Source organism: Amblyomma mixtum, chromosome 4 (genome assembly GCF_055824585.1).
Source record: "Amblyomma mixtum isolate Tamu chromosome 4, ASM5582458v1, whole genome shotgun sequence".
NCBI lineage: Eukaryota > Metazoa > Arthropoda > Arachnida > Ixodida > Ixodidae > Amblyomma > Amblyomma mixtum.
This window is the reverse complement of record NC_143015.1, coordinates 59829118-59838111: the sequence shown is the minus strand read 5'-3', so window position 1 is coordinate 59838111 and position 8994 is coordinate 59829118.

Here is an 8994-nt window from a genome sequence, read left to right as displayed (position 1 = left end):
TTTCGGCCAAAATTACAGGCCGAGCATGTCGACCGCTTGTGTGACCAGAAGTCACTGTTCCTCCAGCGCCAAGCCAGTCGAGCCAGGTGGTGATGGATAGAAAAGGTGGGGGGTTAGGAACCCGAGTGCTGAGCAGCCGGGCAATAGAACTCGCAATGAACCACGTCCGCATACGTAGAGGGGCAGTTGAGACTGTAAAGGTTCGATCGATAGCGATAGAGAAAGATGACCGTATTATGAACGCTACTATATGGTTTGTATTGTCATAAACGGTGCACCATTCAATTATTTATATATCTCTTACTTGGGTTCCTAAAACTTTCATTGATATCCACCAGAATTCCATCTTTGTACAACATCATGCTGCAGCGATAACGACAAAATAGAATTTTACTATAGCTAAGTTGCATATCTATTACTTTTAGATGATTAACTACCCGAGGCTTATGTGACCCGTACGGCCTATCTACCATGAAAATAGACAGAGAAAATAGACCCAGAAAGTTTCGCAGAAAAAACACTGCACAGAGTTTCCCAAAAAAGAATGCGTCGCTATAGCAGTTACTTTAGCAAGTGCACACCCTTAACCTAAGGTTGCTCCTCCTGTTAAATGATAACTGGATACTCAGTGCTAACAAATGCGCTATTAGTGCATTAGTAGGAACAGATTCAATAGCCTTTTAAGTTTTTGCTCAAGTTTACGTTGAACGCAACATGTAGGCTAAGAAACGTGCTTAATATAACACTTGCAATAATGCAGTATTCAACCAGGAATGCTGTTTATAATTATTTTGCCTGTAAAGTTAAGATTGAGATTTATTCCGGGAGAGATCCGAGGCATAGTGGTGCAGCAAGCTATTCGTCCTTCTGTAAGACAGGTGCTGATAGGTTGGAGGTTGTGAGCGGGCTCTCTTTATTTTCTCAACGAAGAAACTAAAGCGAAGTGGGAGTGCTGAAACAACGAGAGAGAGCTGACGCTTGAACCTGCCGCGGCGTCGCGATAAACCACATTCTTGCATCGCAGAGGTGTTAGGCATAATTGAGGCCAACGACTGGCGTGGATGTGCGAGCCGTTTGAAGTGACCGACATACCAGTAGCGAGCCACCCAAAAGCACTTGAAGCCGTGCCTCCGATCACACGCTACTGGGCGGTGGACATGGGATGGCGCACGAAGCGGGAAGTCGCAGCACAACGTCTGATGTCGACATGCACCGTAGAAGAAAGAATCAGCTGAACGGAGATCATGACATTTCGCACTGTATATAACAGCACCACAGCTTCAAAATTTTTTAGTAACGAAGGTCATAAAGAAATTCTCCCAAAGTCATGCCGCTGCTTCTAAAAACAAACCGGTTTCTGTGGCTTGGGGGCCTACACCCGCACTTTTACTGACGTCTCCCCCATTACACTTAAAGCAGCTGTAATGAGACGACTCGCACAATTAGTGTGAACGGCCGGTCTTTGTTCAAGCGGTGCTGTTCAGCAGGCCAGCGTTTGCAAGCGCGCTCCCGAGCTTCGTCAGCTTCGTCTTCTATCTTCTTCGTCTCCTTCGTCGGCGCTAGCCGCTGGGGCAGCAAACCCCAACTCTCTTTATTACAATACCCCCGGGGTGAAAAGGCGCCATCCTGGCTGCCTAAGGGCTCGAGACGATGTCTGGGTCGTAGTAGGGCTTCAGGCGGTCTTGGTGCACAATTTCACGGCTGCGGCGGCGATTGTCAGACGAAGGCGTGAGGGGCTCGATCAGGTAGTTAACTGGGGATGTCTGCTGAACAACGCGATAGGGGCCTTGGTATTTGCTCAGCAGTTTTGTAGACTGCCCCGAGCTGGAGGAGGGCACCCAAAGCCAAACCAATGATTGAGGAGCATAAGACGGCGGCAGACCGGGGGAAGCGGCGCGGGCGCTTTTCTGACGGTGCTGGTCGTGAGAAGTAAAGGAACGGGCCAGTTGACGGCATTCTTCGGCGTACGCAGCGGCTTGAGAGACGGTGGTCAATTCGGACGAATCGGGGCAGTAAGGGAGTATGGTGTCCATGATGGAGGAAGGCTCGCGACCATAGAGAAGAAAATACGGGGAAAAACCAGTAGTGGCTTGCGTTGCAGAATTGTAAGCGTAGGTAACGAAAGGGAGAACTCGGTCCCAGTTTGAGTGATCGGCAGAAATGTACTTGGCCATCATATCACCGAGGGTCCGGTTAAAGCGCTCAGTCATGCCGTTGGTCTGCGGATGGTACGAAGACGTCGTGCGGTGAACGATATGACATTCCCGAAGGAGGGCTTCCACGACGCCGGACAAGAAGACGCGACCCCGATCGCTGAGCAATTCCTTAGGCGCACCGTGACGAAGAATGATGTTCTGAAGTATGAAACCGGCTACCTCAGAGGCGGTCGCAGCTGGTAACGGTGCAGTTTCCGCATAGCGCGTGAGATGATCAATGGCGACGATGATCCAGCGGTGGCCGGCGGCAGTGAAGGGAAGAGGGCCATAAAGGTCAATTCCAACACGGTCAAATGGCCGGACGGGACAGAGTAAAGGTTGCAAAGGAGCAGGTGAGTGCGGTGGTGGGTTATTGCGACGCTGACATTCCAGGCACGAGCGTATGTACTGGCGGACAAAACGGTACATGCCCCGCCAATAATACCGAAGGCGTAGGCGGGTAAAAGTTTTCAGCAGACCGGCATGACCGCATTGCGGGTCATCATGATAACTGGCACAAATGGCGGAGCGGAGATGCCTAGGAATCACGAGCAGCCATTTGCGACCATCGGGGAGGTAGTTCCGACGGTACAGCAGCTGGTCACGCACGACAAAGTGATGGGCTTGACGACGGAGCGCTCGAGAAGGGAGGTGCGCTGAGCAGTTGGCTAGGCAATCCAGAAGAGAAGTAATCCAAGGATCCTTGCGCTGCTCAGAAGCCATATCAATAGAGTCAAGAGAAGGTGTGAGGCCGGAAATAGATGGTGGGTCAGGCTCAGAGGTCACAGGGGAGCGCGAGAGAGCGTCGGCGTCGGAGTGTTTACGACCGGAACGATAAATGACCCGAATGTCGTAATCTTGTAAACGCAGAGCCCAACGAGCGAGGCGGCCAGATGGATCTTTGAGTGACGACAGCCAACAAAGGGCATGGTGATCGGTAATGACATCGAATGGGCGCCCATATAAGTAAGGACGAAATTTTGTGATCGCCCAAATAATCGCCAAACATTCTTTTTCTGTGACGGAATAATTAGTCTCCGCTTTTGTGAGCGCACGGCTGGCGTAAGCAACAACGTACTCATTGAAACCGGGTTTCCGCTGAGCTAGAACGGCACCGAGACCAATGCCGCTGGCGTCTGTGTGCAGTTCTGTAGGCGCGGAAGGGTCGAAATGGCGCAAGATCGGAGGAGAGGTGAGGAGCTGGCGCAGCGTTGCAAAAGCTTCGTCGCATGCAGGGGACCAAGCCGACAAGTCGTTGCTACCAGCGAGAAGTTGCGTCAGCGGGGCGATAACGGCTGCAAAATTCTTGATGAACCGGCGAAAGTAGGAGCAAAGGCCAAGAAAGCTTCTGAGTTCTTTCAGGGATGTGGGCTTCGGGAAATCAGCAACTGCGCGGAGCTTGGCAGGGTCCGGGAGTACACCATCCTTCGACACGACGTGGCCTAAGATAGTCAGCTGTCGAGCGCCGAAGCGACACTTTTTCAAGTTTAGCTGCAGTCCAGCGTCACTGAGGCAGCGAAGAACACTCTCGAGGCGAAGAAGATGAGAAGGAAAATTCTGGGAGAAGATGACAACATCGTCCAAGTAGCAGAGGCAGGTCTGCCATTTAAGCCCACGGAGGATGTTGTCCATCATACGCTCAAATGTGGCAGGCGCGTTGCAGAGACCGAAGGGCATCACATTAAATTCATACAGCCCATCAGGTGTGATGAAAGCTGTTTTCGGGCGATCGACTTCGGCCATCGGCACCTGCCAGTACCCAGAGCGCAGATCCAACGAAGAAAAGTACTCTGCTCCCTGCAGGCAATCCAGCGCGTCATCTATACGAGGCAGGGGATAGACGTCCTTCCGAGTAATTTTGTTTAGCCGGCGGTAGTCTACGCAAAATCTAATGGAGCCGTCCTTTTTCTTCACGAGCACGACCGGAGAAGCCCACGGGCTGTGAGAGGGCTGGATCACGCCGCGGTGTAGCATGTCGTTCACCTGTTCATCAATGATGCGGCGCTCGGCGGAGGAGACGCGGTAGGGGCGTTGGCGCAAGGGTCCATGGGTGCCAGTGTCGATATGGTGGCGAACCGCTGCTGCACGACCCAACGGTGCTTGAGGGGAGTCGAAGGATGCGCGGAAGCGCTGCAGCAAAGCGATGAGCTGGGCGCGGTGTTGAGGTGGTAGAGCGGCATCGACAGAATAGGAAAACATATCCGAGGAGGACGGGTCGGCGATGTCGGCGGGAGGAGTGAGGGCGTTGATGTCATGGGTGGCAGGCTCATCAAGGACAGGAGAAGCGTCGTCGAGATCGATGACATCAACTGTGCCAAGCGATTCTCCCCGAAGTAAAGTGGTGGGGGAAGGTAACGGGTTCGCGACGTACAGGGCAGCACAACCACCAGAAAGTGTGAGCACGGCATGAGGGAGCATGACAGATTTTCGGTGCGCACAAAGAGGAGAGGGTGAATAAAGGACAGTAGCGTCAGAGAGGGCAGCACAAGTCAGCGGCACGAGAACAGATGAGAAAGCTGGCACGTCGACGTCGTCAGCGGCGAGAATAGGCGCGGCGGTAACAGGGGAGGCGTCCAGAAGAGCATCACATAGCGGCGACAAATTAATTTCAGCACGTGCACAGTCAATGATGGCGTGATGCGCGGACAGAAAGTCCCACCCGAGGATAATGTCATGAGAGGAGCGCGCGAGAACGAAGAACTCAATGGTGTAGGAGAGGCCATGGATGACGAGGCGGGCAGTGCACGCTGCCAGAGGGCGAATGGGGTCAGCGCTGGCGGTGCGAAGCGAAAGGTCCGAAAGCGGCGTCATCACTTTTTTTAGTCTGCGGCACAAGTTGCGACTAATGATGGACACGGCAGCACCAGTGTCAATGAGCGCGTCAACAGTAACACCTTCAACGATCACTTCAATAACATTCGTAGGAGCGGTGATAGGGCTTGAGACGGTCGTCGACGGCGCAGTTCTTGCCTCCGGAACTGCGGCGCCTAGTTTTCCGCTTGGAGGGGTGGTGACCGGCGGCGCATAGGAGAGAGCGAACGGCGTCGAGGAGACGGCGACCGATGGCTGCGGTTGTAGGAGTCGGAGCTAGACGGGGAGGGATTCTGAGGAGGCAGATGAGAAGAGACAGGTACGGAAGGCAACGGAACGTCGTACGTCGGCGGGCGCCCGTAGTCGTGAGAACCGGATCCGCGCGTGCGGCACCAGCGGGCCACGTGACCAGCGAGACCGCAAGCATAGCATATCGGGCGGTTATCTTGGGTACGCCACGGATTCATAGGGCGGGGACCGGTACGAGGCAGAGGATGGTGAGTGCGTGGCAGCGCAGGGGCGAGCTGCCGCTGAGGGTACACGGTGACAGGTGGCGAATAAGTAGGCACAACTGGCTGAGGTCGTGGCCGGGCGAGTGCTTCTGCATAGGTCAGCGGTGCAGTGACCAGAGGGGGTGGGTTAGTAGGCGGCAGGACCTCAGCTACCTGCTCCTGGATGACACGCTGAATAGATGGCGACAGCGATGGCGTTGGGGTGGATGGGCAGGTAACGAGCGATAATTGACGAGCGACTTCCTCCCGCACAAACTGCTTGATGTGCTGAAGAAGTGCCGGCTGATCGTGGGCAGGACTGCCTGCTGCCAAGCTCGAAATGGTGTCGTCCGAGCAAGTGGTACGGCGGGTGACATGTCGCTGTTTGCGAAGCTCGTCGTAACTCTGACACAAAGACACCACGTCGGAAACGGTTTGGGGATCTTTGGACAACAACATTTGAAACGCATCGTCCTCAATCCCTTTCATAATGTGTCGGATTTTGTCTGCTTCGCTCATAGATGGATTGAGCCGCTTACACAAATCAACGACGTCCTCGATATAGCTCGTGAAGTTCTCGCCGTTTTGCTGGGCACGACTGCGCAACCGTTGTTCAGCACGAAGTTTTCGGACAGCGGGGCGGCCGAAGACGTCAGTCAGGCTGGTTTTTAGAGCCGCCCAGGTAGTAAAATCCGCTTCGTGGTTGCGGAACCACAAATTGGCGACATCGGTCAAATAGAAGATGACATTCGTGAGCTTTACGACGTCATCCCACTTGTTGTAAGCACTCACGCGTTCGTAGGAGGCCAGCCAATCTTCTACATCGGTGTCGTCAGTGCCGCTGAAAATCGCAGGGTCGCGCTGACGGACGGCACCGGAACAGATGACAGCGGTGGGGACAGGCTGGGCCGAAGTGTCGGTTGTCGTGGTAGAGCCTGGTAGCCTGGGCATCGTGGCGTAGCTCCAGGAGAAGAGGAAACAGCACCTCCACCAAGTGTAATGAGACGACTCGCACAATTAGTGTGAACGGCCGGTCTTTGTTCAAGCGGTGCTGTTCAGCAGGCCAGCGTTTGCAAGCGCGCTCCCGAGCTTCGTCAGCTTCGTCTTCTATCTTCTTCGTCTCCTTCGTCGGCGCTAGCCGCTGGGGCAGCAAACCCCAACTCTCTTTATTACACAGCAAATGATGGTAATAATAAAATTTACCCCGTTAGCGAACAACACTAATTTCAGAAGCACTAACTAGTGGTGTCTTTAAATGATAAAGGAATTATTTTTTTGTGTGTTACTCAATTTTCACTCTCTATATTAGGCTACCTATCTCTGTAGTGGCCTCAACTGTTGCTGAAAGATACTAGAAATTAACAAAAGAGCATTTGCAGAAACCCCACCAAACAACCAGCCCTTTCATTTTTCCTCATTTTAAATAGCACGTTAGCCGGCAGATGCCATAAAGTGGGCAACATTTAAACAGTTTTTTTGCTCAACAATTGCCCATCAGCTCCAGCCAAAACGGAAAAAAGAAAATACTGATTATCTTCTTCACTGTAACGCTGGTGAGGCAAAAAGAAAGCGTGTCAGCTCGGCGGAGAAAGACATGAATCGTTCTAAGTTTGCTTGCACTGAATTCTTACGGGTCATAAAAAAAAAATTCATTTGTTCAGTCCTTTCACGCACCTCATGACGTCCTTTACAGCGAAGACATGCGAATTTCCGCTTCGATGCGCTAGTCATCACGCGAATCGTTTTGTGAGTTCATATGCAGGGAAGATTTATGCCAGCGTTCACTCAAATGCGAACGCATATTTCTTAGCGTTACCACATCAGCGTGGAGTTCCCTTGACTGGCCGCCGTGTGCTGTCGCAACATAGCAAACTCAAACCAAAGAGTTCTTAGTTGATGCTTGGGTTGTCAGCGAAGGTTACGTGGTATGCCTGGGCGTGCGTGTTCATGTGCGAGTGTAAACAAGCCGATACAAGACGTTATTACTTCCGAGCCTCAAAATGTGTTCTGCAAGCCCCCTGCGAAAACATACGAGCAAAGCCAGCTGGCCCGGGTCTTGTGTTACACAAACTCTTTTTACTTCGGCGTGAGCCGAATTGCCGCTGTGCGTTGGTTAAATTGAATTTAGTGCGTGACTTGGTTTCTGTGGGGTGCACGCTAAAAGGAGCAGGAACCAAATCTTGCGGCACTCGTCCGTTAGCAAAAATTCTGTTTTTTTATTTTTTTTATTTATTTACACATACTGCAGTCATAGAGACCAAGCAGGGGGGCAACATTCAAAAAGCAAAAATAATATCAAACACTACGGAAATCCAGCGTTCCGGCAACAAACAAACAAGAAAACCAAACAGAGGGCAATGATGTTGTTAAGTTTACACATACAATAAGATACTCTTTTCAAAAGCATCGGCATCCTGAGCCGAAAAGATATTTGCTGGCAGTGAGTTCCATGTTGTGATTGTTCGGGGAAAAAATGTTGTTGTTGTTGTTGTTGGCTGTTGTTGGCTGCGTGCAGCTTTTAGACGCCAAATCCAATTCCCACTTACAACCGCATTCCGCTGCAAGACGTCTTCGCAACTTAGCAGTCATCAAAGAAGGCGGCTTTCTGCATATGACGTTAATTCTACAGGCGAGCACCTGAACATATCCTGATGCTCATAAAAACGCATGAGAGCGATGTTAACCCACCGTCGTGACGCTGACAATACCTTCTTGTATTGCGAGAGCATAAATGACAGTCTGCAATGTCTCTGTCTGTTTCTGATAAAATAATCAGTAGAAAGGAACAAAGAGACAAGGGCGGCCGGCAACGCATGCAGACAGCTTGGCCAAGTAGGACTATTCAGTATAGGGGAAGGCCGCCGCGGTGGCTCAGTGGCTATGGCGCTCGGCTGCTGTCCCGAAAGACGCGGGTTCGATCCCGGCCGCGGCGGCGGAATTTCTTTGGAGGAGAAATTCGAGGCCTGTGTACTGTGCGATGTCAGTGCACGTTAAAGAACCCCAGGTCGTCGAAATTTCCGGAGCCCTCCACTACGGCGTCTCTCATAGCCTTAGTCGCTTTGGGACGTTAAACCCCATAAACCAAACCAAACCAGTATAGGGGAAGGTCTTCTTTCCGCACAGAGATAAAAGGAAATACGGTGGTAGTTAGCTTGGTAGCCGGTGTAATTCGAAAACAGAATTTTTTGAAAGCCGGAACTATGTCAAGTGCCTGCACCTAAGCACGGTGGCACCGAAAGAGAGCAAGATGGGACTGCTTAAGCTTACCCCAAGCTGTTGCAAGAACTTCTGCAACACCCTCCTTCCTAAAGAGGAGGAATGGTAACAAAGCAGACAAGAACTGCCGTCTGATTAGTGCTCATGACAAAATGAGCATACGAGAGAGAGTGACAAACGACACCCGTGTTGGTAAAGCATGAAGTTGAACACGGTGGAGGCATCCCGCAAGCAAGAGTTCAATCTGTCGTATTCGCCAGAAATGTATATATATGAAGAAT